The sequence below is a fragment of the Zonotrichia leucophrys genome, chromosome 4 (assembly GCF_028769735.1).
Source record: "Zonotrichia leucophrys gambelii isolate GWCS_2022_RI chromosome 4, RI_Zleu_2.0, whole genome shotgun sequence".
NCBI classification, from domain to species: Eukaryota; Metazoa; Chordata; class Aves; order Passeriformes; family Passerellidae; genus Zonotrichia; species Zonotrichia leucophrys.
Genome location: NC_088173.1, coordinates 9,245,893 through 9,263,318, shown reverse-complemented (window position 1 = coordinate 9,263,318; position 17,426 = coordinate 9,245,893). Strand labels below are relative to the sequence as shown.

The following is a 17,426-nucleotide window of genomic DNA, read 5'->3' as shown; positions in this document are numbered from 1 at the left end:
AATTGTAGATATGGAGGTTATTAATGCAAGCACAGATTTGGCATAGGCACTAAACCTTTAACTCAGGAAGCACACTCTGTCAGAAAACTTACCTGCTTGTTAAAAACCCAACAGATCACCAACTCACACAAGCGCTCCAAAGCTACATGCAGTCAGCAGAGAATACTGAAGCTAGTAAAAGAAATCAAGAGAGAGTGGCAGAGAATGAAAGCAGGCAAAAACCACTGGAGCCAGGAAGTTTCTAAGGAGTGGTTAATTGTACAAAAGGTGGGATGCATTATTTAAAGAAACGTGTCCCACAGGAACTACTCAGGAGGTGAGAGAGGGTTCTCAAGCAGCGTAGTTGGAATCTTGTTTCTCATGTGCCCCTTTAATGTTGGAGGTCTGAATGGTAAGCTTTCAAGTTAGCATAACAAACCTGTAAACGTATGGCAAACAAACTCTGCTAAGTATGACTAGCAAGGCTGCCTGGAGCCCACTGAGCGAGATTTGAGAAAGACTTATTCTGTTTCCTTGAGAGTGGACAGCTGCTCCACCTTCAGATGAACAGTTCCAGCAGCACAGTCCTCAGCAAAAGCAATAAAGGGGTGAAGGGAGCAGCACCCCCCTGGAGGTGTGCACCTCTGCCCTGGAGCAAGCATAGACTGCAGTGTGTGTACCAACGCTCCCCATGACACTCCCTTCTGAAGGCAGACAAGGAATACCATTTGTCAGAGTTTTCAACACAATACTTCTCTGAAGTGCTGACTTCATGCAAGCAAAGGCAAAATGATAGTTTTTAAAATGTCTTTACCAGAAGCTTCAGTTGGAATGAAGCATGTCTTGCATTAAGCAACAGTGTTCCATCAAAGTAAAACCTGTTAAATATTGCTTCTTATCTTATTAAGCCACAAACCCTGTTTAATATTGCTCTATTATTGTCTTATCTATAAGCAGCTAAATTTCTGCCAGCCTGGTTCAACATAACTGACTTACATTGTGATTCTGACATTTCAAAAAAAATCTATTACACAACCAGAGCAGAAATAAAAACACTTGAGCAGCTGAAAGAGTGGAGCTGAATAAGGAGTGCTACAAAACAGATACAGATTTAGGAATAATGAGGTCACCTCACACCTCAGCACACATGAAGTTATTCTTTTCACTCAAATAACTTCATGTTTGGTAGTAGCCACAGCACAAAATACCACATCATTTTAAAGAGACAGAAGCATTTTCAATGCTCTGGCTAATTAGAAAAAAATTAACACAGAACAATACCATCATGTGTTCCCCTTCCAGGTTTCTCCCTGCTTGACAGATGAAGAGAGAATTAAGAAGGGTGAAAAATGTTCCTTCCCTCCCCATGTCCTCCAAGTGAGACACCCCTTATCTGGGCATGTGCTTGAAGCTCCAGAGCATCAAGCAAAAGTGGCATTTAGGGTGCATCAGAAACATCTTGTGTCTGCTCGAGCACTCAGCTGTTGCTGTGATGGCAGCATGAAAGGTCTGCTTCTCATCAGGTATTTTGGCTTTTCAGTCTTTCTTACTCCAAATATCTGCAGTTTGTTCTTTAGGAGAGACAAGGAGAGAGACATACTATTACCAAGGGAGAGACGTACTTTTAGCATCCCTCCAAACTGTCAAATCACACAAGGTAAAATTCAGAGCCACAAGGTCTGGCAGGGCCGGTGTTCAGGGTTTCCTGGCTGTGCACAACAGGTGAGGACTGGGGAGAGGCAGGAAGGCAAGGAGACCCCCTTCATCTGACCACAGATGAAGGAACAACCAAGAAATAGACAAGAAAGTGAGGGATCCACACAAGCTTAAACCAGTTTGTCTATTCATTGGATTGGTGATGTCTGTGCAGCCAAGAACTGGGTTGTGTCTTGGATTTTTTAAAAAAGTATACCCAGAGATCATGCCTTTTTTTTTTTTTTATATAGAAAGGAATGCAGCAGTCTACATCTAATAAAAGAAAGTTCCAGATGTCAAAACTGTTCAAAAAGCATGACTACCTACTGAGATAAAGCATGATAATGCTATGCCTAAAAGGGAGTTGGTATCTAAGCAAATACAGATTGGAGTCACTGACTCATCCACCCTGGGCCTTTAAGGCAAATGGATGAAGGGCTGACAGAAGGAAGAGAGGGGGGAGGAAAATAAGGAGGCATAGAGAATTTAAACAATATTAGCTACAAGTGAATCCTAAATAAAGATTAAAATCACTGCCTAGTGGGTTTTGGGACTTCTGAAGTCATGGCCATGAAATTAGCGGAAAACTGGCAGTTCATGATGCATGATGACTTTTATGAGGAAAACTTTCAGCAGTATTTTAACTTTTAAGAGCTACCATTGGATATTTCTTCCAAGCTCCTTAAAGCATAAGGAGAAATTGGCATAGTTCTTCCAAGCTGCTTAAAAACATAAGGAGAAACTGGCATTTAGTGGAAGCATCTAAAAATCAGCACTCCCATTTCATAATTAACTCAACTATCTATTTTAGTATAAACAAAAAGTCTTTCCCAAATTTCTACCATTTAAACATCCTGCTGCTTCCAACACAGTCATGCACTCCTAAGGAAGGCATACAGCCCAGGTGTTTCCTGTTGCACTCATGTGATAAATATCATTGGTGGAACAATCTAGGGTGATCATGTTCATCTAGCTTTTAGTTAATTGAATATAAATACAAATCTTTACAGCCAGAGAAAGCACTGTTAACTTCAGCTTCTGTAACTACTTCTCACACAGGTCAGGTTTCTTCACAGATTAAGAGGCATTTCAGTCTTCTAAGGAAATGTTTTATGCTTTTCAGCATTAAAGCTTCCATAAGAAAGTTCAGTATCTCTTCATTTGTACATATTCTTACAGTCCCTCAATGGACTGAATTTTAGGCTTATCCATTTACAACTTCATTTAAACATCATAAAGGCTACATGGATTTCCCTTTTGCATTTAATATGAATTACAAGTAACTCAGCTATTGAGGATGAGAATTGTCTTTCATTTTCACTTGACAGTCTTTCAAAATGTATTTTCAGGCCTGTAAACTCTAAAGTAGTTGGGCCAGTTCCCTTGGAAAAGTCCAAGTATCTATGAGGGCAGCCTATTTAATAATTTCAGCAGAAGTAAAATATATAGTTGGTATTATTTTCATTAACAATTTCTGAAATTAAGACACCAAAACCACAGGTGAATAATTCAGTTTAATTTACCCTCAAGCAACTTCCTGAACTGAAATCTAAAAGAGTTATTTTGTTCATGATCTAGTTTTCCATAATTCCTTCCTATATTTTTATCACTGGAGATTTCCTTATTGCAGCTTTGTTTTTACGCCTTAGCAAAGGAATTCCCATAAGTTTGGGAATAGAAAAGATTACATATTGAATCCTTAAAGATAGTTTTGTCTTTCAGTTCTAAACTTCAATTTTTGAAGAGAGACTACAGAAGAATGAAATGAGTAGGGTTGTTTAGGAGTCTCTGAGTGTTTTCTATGACAAAATGTTGCCAGAGAAAGTTTCAATTCAGTATCAGGAAAAGTTTCTAACAGAGTTTAATTAACAACTGGACACATCCATGAAATGCAGGTACATTCACCTTAACTAGGTACTCAGAAATCCAATGAAATTACCAGTCCTACACTTAAAAGAGGAAGACAAGATAAACTGAATACTGTATTGCTTCTTAGAGACAGTTTCTAGGACTCTCTTGTTCAAATACTAGAATTAAGTTGATCATTGCTGCAGCTTGAAATAGTGGGAAAGAAAACAAAAAAAGATAAGGAAAGTAAGAAAGAAAACACTAAATCTGTTCCTGCTGCAAAACCCCATTTCTTAGAATTCCTATACAAATACTTGGGTCTTGCTATCCCAAGAGTTCAGATATGCTCCAGATTATGTAAGACACTGGGTGACCCACTTGCAGTGAGAAAGAACTGCAAGACCAGCCTGGTCAGATCTACATTGTTTAGACACAAGCAGATTCAGACATAAGCAGATCCCTTACAGTAATTTATGAGGAAGGAAGAGATTTCCTCTGTAAATAAACTGAAAATGTGTTCTGTCTCTTTAATTTACAATTAAAAACCCATTGTATTTTTACAGTACCTGAATTATCAGTACCCAGTACCCCAGACTGAACATTGTGGTTAGTATTACTTTCAGCTGCAGCCATGTTTTTTTGTGGGTATCTATGGTTTGAGTTTGGTTTTTGGTTTTTTGTTTGTTTGTTTGTGGTTTTTTTTCCAAATGTTACTGAAACAAGAAGTATAGCACAACACATTTATATCACCACTGAGATTTTGAAATCAAACACAAGGTAAATTCTCTTATCTTCAAATCATGCACGATGCACTAAAGTGTCTTACATTTTAGGCTGATTTGGAACAATGCAGTAGCAGCATTGTAAGTGTACAACAGTCACTACATTACATTAGAAGTCTTGAACATGTGAAAATTATAGCTGCACTTCATAACAAGGACCTGTAAGTCAAGACTCCCAGGAACTGCTGAACTCTGTAATAAGAAAGTCACATTGTACAGGACATGTTTTTCTTCTTACTGTCTGCATCCCTTCCTCTGTTCACTAATGGAAACTAATAATGTTAAATGTTTATTTAATAAACACTTTAATTATAAATAGCATTTCTATTTAACACAATAAACAAATAGTGCCATACATGAACGCTCTATTGGATATCTTAATAGTATTGAACAGTATTATAGTATAAGCACTGTATTAGCCACCTGAATGTTGCAGAAGCACAAGGATTTGCAAGAGCTTATTTTCTTCAGACTACATTATCTAGTTGCATGTTTCCCATACTCTAAATTGCACCAAAGAGTAAACAACTACATTAATAGGCTCAATAAAATATACTTTTACTACCTATATTACATAGGAGCATTATAATGTCACATTGTATCTTTTAGATCTGAAAATACTGCAGCCATTCCTAATTACAACATTTGTCTTTTGTAAAGCATAGTCAGATTAAAATAACAGTTTAAAAGTCCTTGAAGAGCTTTTCTAGGGAAATTTGCCTGTGGGTTATGTATCTTTTGTACTCTTGCTTCATCTACAGAACCAATCTTTGGTTTTGGGAAGAAGTCTCATTTTAGACAACAATATATGCAATATACAAACTACAAAAGACACAAGCCAGCACTATGGGGTATTGTTTTAGCCTGGGCTTTATCAATAAAATCAATCATCTCAGTGGGAACTACCCAACAATGACAAGAGAGTTCAGCTCCCACTTGACCTAAGGATAAAGACAATGGAGCTGAAGAAGCACCTTGTCTTGGAGACACCTCTGTCTACTCTCAGTTCACAATGTTACAGATCTCCAAGAAGCTTTTCAAAAGCTGCCTAAGCCTTTGAGCTGCATTTCAGCTGAGAGATTCATTTGGATGTAGTGGAGGAAGGTCACAGGGAAATTTTGAGTCCTTGAATACAGACCAGATAGTCAGACCACTGCCATAGCAGCATTTAACACGATATTTCATAATTAGCTCTGATAAATACTTGGGTTTCTTTTCTCTTTAGAATTTCCTGAAGAACTTTACTTCGCTCCATCCTAGTCAGCCACTGAAACCCATAGCTATAGTGAGCTTTCAGCTCAAGAAAGCACTAAATAATAGTAAAATTAAACATGTGAGTGTCTTTTCCTGACTTTCTAAGATTATTTAACCACTGTCAGATGCCTGAGGCAGAACATCACAAACACATATATCACATTAGCAAAGTCAAATCAGGATTTGTGTCAATTTTTCCTGTCCTAAGCTTATGAACCTGAATTCCTAAGTACTCTTAAGATGCAAATTTGAACTTTGAAACTGTAATGTAGGAGCACAAATGAAAAAAGTATTACCATAGGGAATCCTTTAATTGACCCAGTTCTAAAAGTAGTAGAGGAAGCATAAATCACCTTTTGCCCTCACATAATTTTTCCTACAGTACTCTTCATCAATATTCTCTCAGAATTCAGCATAGAAGAGATTAAAACAATGTAGTCTACACCTGAGTCAATTGTTGTCAGCAAGATCACAAAAATAACAACCAAAACAGAAACTAATCTTAATTTTGCAAACATGGTTCCAGGCCTTCTGAAAATACTAGCTTATCAAAAACATTGTAAAAAAGTCAAGAATCATCAAGTTTCACTGTTTGCACCCCATTTTAAAATATAAGCTGCTCTGGAGCATGGAAATCTTGCTTAGAACTAGTCAATCTAATTAGGAAAAAATAGTTTCAATTCCAATTATAACTTGCTGACCAAAAGAAAGAAACAGATTTAATTACAATCAAGCTATACTCTTGCAATCAAACCACTTCACAAGAATTAGCTCTGCCTTAGAACATACTATATTCATTTTCCTAAAGCTCTTATTCTGTATTATGCACAAAAATTCAAAAACATACAGGCATTTAGAGGCTGGATAGAAATACTCCTCTGATTTTAACAGAAATATACCATCTATCTTTTCCAAAGGAAGGAAAAGCAGAAAAAACTATTGCAAAATTATCAAGACAAGTTCTTGCATACTGGACAGCTTCCTTGTGGAACAGAGCAGATGCAAAGGGTAACCAGTTCTGTTATATATTGGGAAGATAAAGGAACATGAAAAATGGCACATGACAACTTCTGTTATTTGTTGTTGTTTTATTTAGAGCTGTCATACCATTATTTCAAAAAGAGTTGATCAACTATAACTCTGCTCTTCAGCATTGGGGTATTGGCTTTCAGAGGAAATTTCTGCAGAAGGAGCTTGAGCCTATTGCTTCACTCTCTCCAGGATCTCTGGAAGATCCCAACATTGTCAGGTGTAGCTTCCATACTGTAACAGATCTACTTACCTTCTTCTTGCCAGTAATAGTTAAAAAAGCCAAATGTCTCAACCTCCAAAACCTTATTGGTTGCCAGCTTGGTAAATATCAGGCATGGATCTCACATCTTTTATCCAGAGAAGGACCAGGTGCCTACACTAAGAAGCTGATAACCTCCAATGCCCTTTGTGATGGCCACAGAGAGAAATACACCCAACCAGCAGATTCCCCAAATGGTATATGAAACAATTATTGGATATTTACAGCATAGGTTTCAGATCATCAAAATCTTGAGCATTTTTACTGTAATTGTTGCCCTACAATTAGCAGATGGATGTAACTACCCCAGTTTTCAACTCCTGCTACAATGTTCTTCAGATGATATGATATGCTTAACTTCTAATTAATTACATAATAATATCATAAATAATAATATCATAATTTTAATATCATAAAATACTTTCCATGGATCTGTGAACATCATTTCAGATTGCTGCAACTGTCAGGCCATCATCTTGGTTGTCCTTCTCAGGTCATGGAGGCAACAAAGGCATTGATTCTTTCTATGTACAGTGCAGGGGACAGGTGTGGCTACGGCGAGCACAGGTGAGTTTTGTAGAGGAGTTTTCCACAGAGTGCAAGGATGAAGCCATCCTGCTGAGCTCCTCTACCCCAGGTCCCAGGCCTGCATGGCCAGAGGCACCAGATGAACAAACTATGGACTGAATGAGTAAATTTCTCAGGTGTGTGGGGTCACTCCCTTACTGGGCTGGAACAAGGACATGACACTGCTCTGCACAAAAACAAGTGAAGGCAGAGTTGTAGAAGAGCATGAAGTCCAAGTCCATTTACAGGGAGAGGCTTCCTGGCTGGTTTTGTGATTTTAAATTTGAAAAGACAACCAATTTGTTCAAATTAATATATAGAGGGTTCACAAATCAAGGGACTTTTCCTGTTGAGGCTTATCACTAAAACTCATTGCAAGAATAACACAAGAGAAGTCTAAAAATCTAAAAAATGAATCATGAACAAATGCTACAACAACATTGACTAAACCAAGGTCTCTGTCTTCCTGGCAGGACCCCTTCTTCATTAAATAGGAAATAGATTCCTTACATAGCTAATTACTCAATAGTGACTCATTTCAGAAAATCTTTGTTATTTTTACTTCCTCTGAAGTGACTGAAAGGACACAACCAAATGTATCCATAGTCATTAGGTGTTATAAGAATGAAATGTGAATTGAGCAAACATAAAAAACAGGAGAACAAGAAATTGCAGAATAAAGGGGAAAAAACTTTGGATGATGCAAATGAAATTAAAAAAACTTTAATATCATATAAAAGAACAATATTTCCTGTTCTTCCACTTTTTTGAAGAATGAAAAAGAAGAAAAAAAATAAAAGCTTTAATGGACAATACCTTAAAGGAAATCTGAAGTCTCTGGAAAAGCTGGGTACGATCACCAGTAAATGTGACTCTGAAGCCATGAGCATTTTAGCTTAGAAAATGTGAAATGGTGGAATGAACTAGAAAAAAATTGTCTGCATTAGGAAAAAACCAAAAATATTATACTTCAATAAATTTGTTCAAAACTTGACTAACACTACATTCACAAATGATTTACAGAGAATCTCACGGATTAAGCAAAATCTCTACTAACTGCAATTACTGCAATTACTTTCTAAAAAAGGTTTGGACTTTTTCTGCAGTAAAAAGCAGAATATTCTAACAACAGGATATGTGGGTGGTTACAAAAGAACACTGGGTACACTGTCAGAAAAAAAAAAGTAGCTTTAATCCTCTTGGAAGAAATATTGCATGCAAATTCTATACAGAAACATATCTGTATAGAATCTTGCATATTTTAGTTATGAAAATTGTATTAGTCAATCTACATGCTATTGTACCTGACCACCCTCACAGACTGTTCTTTGAACATCTGTCATTTAAGCCAATGGGTATTGTATCTTTCTGGGCAAAATATAAAACATGCTATTTGAAAAAGGCTGTATTTCTTGCAAAATTTAGGCCTATCCAAAGGAAACAGAAGGTAGTTCAGAATCTGTAATCCTTGCATAAAAATGGCATGGAAATATGAGGTTAGAGAGAGCAGGTAGGAAGCATCCTGTACTCAAAGAGCATTTTCCATTGGTGGTGGCACATTTCTTACCTTTCTGCTTTGAGGAAATAAGAACATGCCCTGCCTGTAGTACAATAACAGACCCCATCTCACAAACAGGTATGTCACAAACACATTTGTACCCTCAGCTGAGGCGTAGAACATTTTTACGGTAGAAAAATGTCAACATTACTGTAACTATCTCAAGAACACAGAACCTTTGTTTCTCAGCAGCAAGCCAATGTATTTCAGCTGATCATTTCAGAAGAGTTGCCAAAGACACCTGCTTGTCATTCATTCTCTTTCCACATAAAACACCAGCTGAACAAACATTTTGGCAAGACAGTCACAAACCAGGACTTTTAGGTAACCAATAGTCTTTTGAATTTACCAGGTGATATGGATTAGACAGCACAGATTCTCTAAAACCACAACAGCTTCAAACAGAAGAATCATACTGCTTTGTACAAAAGCAAAGACAGCATTTCCATGTTTGATGGACTCCAAATCAAAATTTATAGATATGCCCTGTAGAGTAGGGCGTTCGCAAATGTGATGAACATAATTTGTCCTGGAACCACGTTACAGAATGGCTGCTATAGAAAGGAACTGTCTGAATTTCAACATTCTCTACAGAAAAAAAGAAATAAAAGGTTGGGGGAGTGTGCAAAGAAAATCTGAATGGAAAAAACCCTCCGTTGCTATCACTCCACTTTCAGAGGAAACATGCAGAGTACAGTATGGCTTAACTGTTTTCAGCTTCTTCCAATGCTTTTTAGAACTGCAGCATCTAAGGAAGTAGAGTTGCAAATATTTTATAAATAACCAGTCAATCCAAAACCCAGCAGAAAGGCAAAGAGTGCAGATTTGTTCTGACAGAAGCACAAATGGCAGAACTACTCCTTAGCACCAATTCCCAGCAGCAGCATTCTGCAAACACCCTGTGCATGTCCTGGCAAAGGGAGAGTTGCATGGTACACTGGAAGCTACGTAACACTTTTCATGGCTAAGAAAGACTTCTGTGCCTTACATGAAAGATTATATTTTCTGGTTTACATACTATTTTTTTTCCACAATACACACAAAAGCTACAAAACAAATAGTTTAAAGCTCAGGAACACATATGTTACATTCTCCCTTTTAAAACAAAAAGAATCCTTTTTTCTAAGTTAGAACATGCAGGTTAAATGAATATTTTAGGGTTCAGTTATTTAAGGTCAGTTAGTCTGCATTTAACGTAATGAATTGTTAAATGAAGGCACCCCTTCCATTGTTAAAGCATCAGCAGGAAAATCTTTCTTACCTTTTTTAAGGTGGGGTGTGGTATTTTCTACTTCCACGCAGTCTTGCAGTCTCTCTGAATGGGTGTTTTTCTTTAATACAAGTGATCAGAAGTCAGGATATGCTGTTAGGGACCAGTGGTTAACATTCTCCTCCCAGACTGCCTAGGTATAAATGGAAAAGAAAGAACTTTAGTTCAACTTTTCTAGGCAAACTTAAGAGTGATGTTTTTGCATTTTCACTCTTTTGAAGGGTGCTTATAAGCAGAGCAATTCCTGTCTGCTACATCTCTTGTAAATGGTTTGAGATGTCTGCAGTATAAAAAGAAAAAACAAAAGAGAAAAAAAGAAAAAAAAGATATTGCAGCCTGAGAAATTTTTCATTAGCTTTAGATTTCCGTCTGAAACTTTCATACAAAATGGTCTTTCTTTCCTCTTTCTAACTAGTGACATGGCAGCACGTTTTATTTTTCCTTCCAGCCACATCATGCAGTTCTAAATCAATTATATCTCAAGAAAAATATGTCACTGGTTTTACTGTAGTTTGGCTGAAATAAAAATGCCATAAATGACTCTCTTAAAATGAAAAAAATGATAACTTCTAAAAACTAAAATGTGAGCTTATAATGTCTTTGGTTTTTCCTCTACTAGAGCATGTAGAGGGGAAACCAAAGATATTAATGTAAGTTTTAACTATTTTTCTGGCAAAAAAATTAACTAAATGCCTTTTTTTTAAATTAAAAACATATCTACTGCAAAAAACCTCTAAGTAATCTATTTGAATACACTACAAAACAGAAAAAATTTAAACAGGTAAAAACAACCCTCAAAACTGAACAAAGCAGCTAGGTTTTTAACAGATTTTTTTCTTCTGGTTTCACTAGTTTCCAGTTTTACTTTGAAAACTTTAACTGTAATTTTACCATTTTGACCTTGTATTGTTCAAAAATTTCCTCCATTTTTTTTACTCTTTTCAGGGATGTCTATGCTTCCTTTTACATATAACTAGAAGGACCAGACAGGGAATTTGTAGCAACTATCCTATTCCTAGACTCTATTAGTTATTAAATAGTATTTGCTATATTCATTCATCCTTAAATCCTTAGGCAGCCACAAATAAGAGTATTTTGTTGTGATAATGTAATTAGTGTATAGGGTAAATCACGCCCCATTTGACAAGACAAGGGTAAGTGTGTATTTGGTCCTTGGTAATCAAATCAAACTGCTTGCAAGCATTAAGTTTTTATTGCTGAAGTTCAAGGACCAAATGTTGGTGAGGGCTCTCAGGCTGCCAAGACAGATTATCTAGAATTGCACCTTTGCTAGCAAAGGTACCTGAGCAAAGCAGTCTGTTTAAGCTGAGAAATGAGAAATTAGCACTTAGTTGACTCTGCACCACTCATAATATTCAGAATGTCTTGAAGGTGTGAACAAGAGATGAAAAAGCAATATGAAAACATCCTGAGCTTGCCACACCAATTCTAAAAATAAAGAAATAAATAAAGGTACACCTAATGCATATGACAAAATTGGAAGAACTCAAACTGGTGCTTTTTTGTAACTGGGAACTTCAGATGTTAAAATCTCATATATGCACATCAACCTCTAATCTAATTTTCACACGCAGACTCAGCACTTTTTCCTGGGCACCAGATGAAGCATTGACAATGGGATGTGCAATGGTTTGAGCATGGACAGTTTGTGGCCTGCATCAGGTCAAGGTGGTTCTGGCAAAACAGGTAGGAATACATTTCTTTTGTCACCAGAAAGCATCCCCCAGTAATCACCTGCCAGTGCAAAGATCTCTGCTAGTTCACAGCTTTAAATCTTGCTTGCACCTGAAATGCCCGACACAGCCTCTCATGTCCCTGCCCTGCAGACATGGTGCTGCTAAAGCAGAGCAGAGAACATCTCTCAGGGTGCTCATTTCACAGGTTTCCCTGCTCTTTCTGCACCTCAGTGACTTATGGCAGTGGCTATGGCATCACAGAAACCAGGAGTTCATGCACCTGCAATAGGGATCCTGCTGTAACTGAGAGACTTCAGGTTTGGTGCCTTGCCTGCATCCCAAGGGAACCAGCAAATCTACCAGTTCATTACAGAGAGCCAGTTTTCATTCCTCTGGGTGAGGTTTGGAAGCATGGGAGCAACGGGACAACTTCTGAATTAGCTTATTGTTCTCAAAAAATCAGAATTCAAAGCACTTTGAACTCCTGGGTATAAAACAGACCTTCATTGTTCAAGGTGCAAGAAAAAGAAATTTAAAACACAGTCAGTGTAAATCACTAAACTCAAGATGCATACAAGGAGATGCCCTGGCACTAATCGACAAACAGAAAAGGTCTTCCTTCTATTTACTAACACTCTTTGGATTCCCAGGGGAAGATATGAAGACAGATGGACTGGGAAACATTACAATGAAAAGGAAATTCCTGGAGACAGGCCAGCATGGAATATTTGGATCCTGAAAGATTATTTCAGGAAACTGTTCTATACTCTCCTTTTCCAACGCAGCCATAAATTCAAATGCAGCATTAGAAATACCTATTTCCAACACAGAAAGCTAAGCAAATGCACATTCTGCATACACTTAGGGAAAACTACTGTATCTCACAGTAACAAGTACCTGATAGAAGCAATGATGCCAGACCTATGCAATTCTGAGCAGAATAGAAATCAGGAAACAAAAAGTAGCCTCAGATTTTGTTTGAGAACACAGACCTCTCCATTGTGCGTTTTATCTTTTCACAATCTATACTTTACCTCAACACATAATAATAGTACAAAACTTTAGAACAGAGAAAGCCATTATAAAACAAGTCCCTAAAATACCTACTGTAAGGCTAGAGTTACAAGTGGTAAATTGATCACGTGGTCTATTTTCAGTATCTCAGACAATAGCTGTTCTTGTACCTAGTCCACATGGTTGCTATTTCACCACACAGCTCAAGACTAGTAGGCAATCAAGCATGGCAAACCATCAAATATTTGTCCACTAAAGGACCCCCTAGATCTTTTCTCTCTGCTTATTAAGTCCCCATTCTTCTAAAAACATGCTTCAGCTTCTCAGGATAACTGAGTAACAGTTCAAAAGGAAATATGTTCAGTGTATCACAGGTAAATAAAATCAACATTACTCATAGAACATCTTTTTAAATGCAAAGAAAGCCTGTGATTTAAAGAACAAAATTATTATCAGACAGAGAAAACCAACAGCAACTCCTGGAAAAGGCAAAAGAGTGTAGAGATACCTGCTTGTTAAAATACTGAAAACTATGACTCAGCGTTTCATATCATGAATAAGAAGAACCCTCTATGACTTAAATGTTTTCTTTAGAACACAGTAGATCACTCTGCACTAGAAACAGGGCTAGCACATTTTAAAATTTGATCCTCAAATTCATTTTAATAACATCTAAAATTAATGCATTTAGTACACAGTTAAAATATGTGGAATATCAGTCAAAACATACAGCTTGTGTTTTCCAGACTACTTACTGACAAAAGCTTACAGTGAGTAGTTAGCTATGAATCCTAAAACCATATGGTTTATGGTTTGGATCAGAAGGGACCTAAGATCATTGAGTTTCAACTGGATGCCACGGGCAGGGGCAGGGGCACCTTCCACTAGGCCAGGTGGCTGAGAGCCCCGTCCAACCTGGATGTGAACGCTCCCAGGGGTGGGGCATCCACAGCTTTTCTGGGCAGCTTCTTTCCACGCCTCACCTCCTTCACAGTGAAGGCTTTCTTTCCAGTATCCGATCTAGACCTCCTCTCTGTCATCTTAAAGCCATTCCCCCTTGTCCTGTCACTACATGCCCTTGTGAAAAGTCCCCCCCAGGTCTCTTGCAGGCCACCTTTAGGCACTGGAAGGTGCTCTAAAGTCTCCCTGGAGCCTTCTCTTTTCCAGGCTTAACAGCCCCAGCTCCCTCAGCATGTCCTCATAGGAGAGGCTCTCTATGAAGTAGGAAAAGCAGTACAATTCAGTAAAACACTTCTTTTAGGAAAGAAGTTGGTGCTACAAACTGTTTTACTAGCAAGTTATAGTATATTTTTGGTACCAAGGTTTAGCTTTAAATTAAACCCAAAACCAAAAGAACACTGAGGCACTTCTTTGGTGGCCGCTAAAACCTTAATTTTTCTGTACCAGATACTGAACTTGTTCAGTGTTACACATGGAACAAATCCATTACTTTGGATTGCTGTCTTTGATAGTGCATCATTAGTATCCACAACTGCTCAAAGCTGAGAAAATAAACAAACTCCAGAGATCATATTAGATCAGATTAACACTATATCATGGTGCCAGACTTGGGTTTGACTCTCCAGCCCCTGCAGTAGCACAATTCCCAAACACACGTGTGCATACACACACACAGCTTTAGAATGGCAGAGTAAGTTTATTACTTACATTATTACTTTCTCCCCAAAGTCAGAGGTTTGGACTGTTCAAAGGGAATGAATCCCCTCACTGCAAATACCACAACTCATTAAAGGAAAAAAAAAAAAGCCAGCAGTTATCATCTTGCCTGCCCTTTATTAGGTTTCTGCAAGTTACACATTTCTTAACCAAAACATATATAGGAGTCAAAAGGGGCTACCAGGACATCATCAAATGTACCTTTCCTATCCAACCCTCCAAATACAGTAGCAAATTATGTTTTTACTCTATATGCAGACAAAAGTTCCCAAACATGGCGGGCAAAATTTGTGCTCACTTTTCAGCCAAAATTAAACTCACTAGTTTTTATGAGAGATAAGTAAGAAGCTAAACATTCAGAACAAGTAATTAAAAGAACCACAAATAACAGAAAATATAAAAATAATGTTTAATAAATAATATCTCAAAAAGGAGCACATGAATTCTGGGATAAAAAGAGCTTTGGTAACTTAGCATACCTATTATGATTGATATGTATTGTGTCCTAGAACTCCAGGGTATCACAAAATGTCATTTAATTCATACAGCTGCTTGATGGAAAAACGAGCAGTAAAAATGTTCTGCTCACAGTTTTCAATAGAGGTAGGAGTGGCAGAGGTGGGAGTGGAGAATTCTCCCAAATCTCTTTACACCCTTATTTTCAGCCATGCATTGCAAGGAATCCTCTTCTGAGCTGCAAACCAGGAAAGAAAATAAAGAAGGAAAAAAAATGACCAAAAACTTCTGAAAAAGGTCTGAGCTGACTATCAGCAGTGTTCTGCAAGCCTGTATGTCTGAGCAATACACACAAGGGCAACAAGGTAGAATGATGTGAAGGCTGCAAGGAAGACCTTGCTCTGCTCAGTGATATCCAGTGACAGCACAAGGGGCAATGAGCAGAAACCGAAACACAGGAGGTCCCTCTGAGCATCAGGAAACACTTTTTAACTGTCAGAGCAACTAAACACTGACACAAGGTGCCCAGAGAGGTTGTGCAATCTCCATCCTTTGGAGATACCCAAAGCCCAAAGGCACAGAGTCCTGGACAACAAGCTCTAGCTGAGCCTGCTTGAGCAGGTTGGACCAGATGGCTTCCAGAGGTGCCTCTCAAACTCTGACAGTCTGTGATTCTGTGAAAATGGAAGGGAAGGAACCAGGAAAGTAATTCCCATGATTAGGAAACAAATAATTGAAAATTTTCCTTTTTTTTTTTTTTTTTCAAGTACAACCCTATTTATCACAAGCCAAACAACAACATAAGTAAATAGGATGAAACTGGATTAACAGACCTGCAGAACAATTGCTGTTGACATTGTAATTTCCCTGGGTCATGCTGACACCATTAAAAACTCATCTATCCTGTCAAGGTTATAGAGATAAAATCCAAATGTAAGCAAAAGACTGGGTAAAAAGGAAGCTTTGATCTCCCAAACTACAGGGTAGAAATAGTCTTGTTAGAAAAACCTGTCAGATCTTAATACGAAAAATGCAGATTTTGCAGGACTGACCACCCCCTCTGTGCCCTGTTCACCTCTGTGCTCCCTCTCTTCCCTCCAGCCCAGGCAGGGGCAGGGAAGGTTAATTATATTAGCACAGGTCAGCCTCAAAGCTGCATCAGAGACACTGGGAGACATCCAGACGGGTAAATGAGGCTGTTTGACCTGCATGATATCCCTGCTGATAAGGCATGGAAAAGGGGAAACTCTCTTGGGCTCAGGGGAGCTTCATGACACTGCAGGAGGAGGGTGGGTGCATCTTTGCAATGACCAATGCACCACAGTCCTGCAGCACAGCCAGGGCACACTTTTACCTTCACTGACACTGAAAAAGAGCTGAACCAAATTAAAGCTTTGCCTGTGTTGTAGGGTGCTAGAGAGAACTTCTCTGTCAGACCATCCCATCCTGCTCTCTGATCATGCTTGGCTAACCTCAGCCTGTCCCTAGCCATAGGGACACAAGATCTTTCATGCTCTATTTCAGTTTCCAAGAAGTACCAAAACACTACCAGAGCTTGCACAAGTGGGAATCGAAGTGCACTTTATTGTGTGTCAGTTGTACTTAGACTGGCAGAATTTAGGTGTAAATTGCCAAGGAATCAATGGAAACCCAGGCTCTTCCTGTGCCTTTGTTTCTTTTCCACACACTTTATATGCAACACTGCATTAAGAAGATATAGTTTTTTATTTTTAAAAACAATAAACACAATAAATAATGTTCTTTTAAACAACATATGTTCTTTCTCAAGTACCACAAGCATCTTCAATTAAAAATGCTCCTAAAGCACTCTGAAAGACAAAATATCATCTATTACCATGTCTTTATTTCACTAGCAAGATCTATGGTTTTCCTTCTCTGTTTATTGTGCCAAGTATAACCTCTAATGCTTAGGGGGAAAAAACATTGCCTTTTTCTTTTCAGTACCTTAAATGATAATACAGGTCCACCAAACACTGCAAGACTAATTTATGATGGCAAAATCCTCCGGTTACTTTTTGTCCACTAAATGTGTAATTCAAAACACTGTTCTATGGTTATGTGTCATTCCTGACTATATAACCACACTATTTCCAGACATGGCTAGAAAAATTATTTGCAATATTATGTGACCAGCTTCCACTCCCATTACTTGATACAAATTGAATTCTGTGCTACAGGCTGACTTAAATGAGGCTGTAAAATTGTTTGTGGAATAGGATCCTGCTGTACCATAGTAAAAGTTATTTAAAAAGTAAAAAAAAAACCAAAGAACAGAAAAACTTCAGTCAAATGAACTCGAAAGAAAAAGAAAAAGGGA

General features: G+C 37.9%; 1 protein-coding gene across 7 annotated transcripts in view; it reads right to left on the bottom strand.

Moving 5' to 3' along the window:
- CRACD (capping protein inhibiting regulator of actin dynamics) overlaps positions 1-17,426 on the bottom strand; it is a 129,885-nt gene that overhangs the window by 59,207 nt on the left and 53,252 nt on the right. For 5 of the 7 annotated variants that reach the window (XM_064710427.1, XM_064710425.1, XM_064710429.1 and 2 more), the window contains exon 2: positions 10,236-10,377. The gene's annotated coding sequence lies outside the window, so the exon portion shown is untranslated. Of the gene's footprint in view, positions 1-10,235; positions 10,378-17,426 lie in introns of those variants that run through there. The other 2 variants (XM_064710426.1, XM_064710431.1) reach the window with 2 other exon arrangements.